The sequence below is a fragment of the Eimeria mitis genome, genomic scaffold, assembly GCF_000499745.2.
Source record: "Eimeria mitis Houghton genomic scaffold, Emh_scaff6617, whole genome shotgun sequence".
NCBI lineage: Eukaryota > Apicomplexa > Conoidasida > Eucoccidiorida > Eimeriidae > Eimeria > Eimeria mitis.
The window spans coordinates 1-1,059 of record NW_013574753.1 but is presented as its reverse complement, the minus strand read 5'-3'; positions in this window follow the sequence as shown (position 1 = coordinate 1,059).

Below are 1,059 nucleotides of genomic sequence, written 5' to 3'. Positions count from 1 at the left end.
AAAAAAAAAAAATATGTGGTGTGTGTGTGTGTAGAGGAGAACGCGGTGCAGCCAGTGAGTGGTCCAGTGGTCATATGTGGTGACCTTCATGGTCAGTTAGAGGATTTATTATTTTTTATAAAAATTTTTGGTGTAAGAGAAGATAAAAAGTATATATTTTTGGGGGATTATGTAGACCGAGGAAGAAACTCAATAGAAACAATAATACTTTTATTTTTATATAAAATAAAACACCCACATAAATTTATTCTTTTGCGGGGGAACCATGAAACTAAACAAGTATGTTCGGTGTATGGTTTCTATGATGAATGTTTATATAAATATGGTAGTGTAAATGTGTGGGGTTTTTGTTGTTCTGTATTTAATTTTTTTAGTGTTTCTTGTATTGTTGAGCTGTCTGTACACTGCGTGCATGGTGGTTTGTCTCCTTATATATTATATATAGATGACATAAGAACACAACAACAAAAAGGAAATAGTATAAATATAAATATACATATCAATGATCTTCTTTGGGGTGATCCATCACCATATATAAAATATTGGGGCCCTAACCCTAGAGGTGCTGGGTTTATATTTGGCGCTGCAGCAGCAGCTAGGTTTTTATATACAAACAACCTGCTGCTGCTGGTGCGCTCCCACCAGCTAGCTGTATACGGGTTCAACTATCCTTATATAGATTCTTCTTTTTATAATGTTCTTACTATATGGGGGGCCCCAAACTACTGCTACCGCTGCAACAACCTAGCTGCTGCTTTATATATAGATTCGCTGCTGCAGCAGCATCTATATATATATAAACACAACCAACCTCTCTCTTTCTTTTCTCTCAATAATATTAATTATAATAAAAATAATTATTTTTATGATGATGATGATGATGAGGGAGAGGGAGAGGGAGAGGAAGAAGAAACAGAAAAAAAATATATACTTTATAAACATAAACACACTACAACCCCACCCTTAAGCAACGCTTGCGCCTCGCAGTACTTCGCCTGATATGTACACGTGTTTATTTATATTTATATTTATATATATATATATATATATATATATATA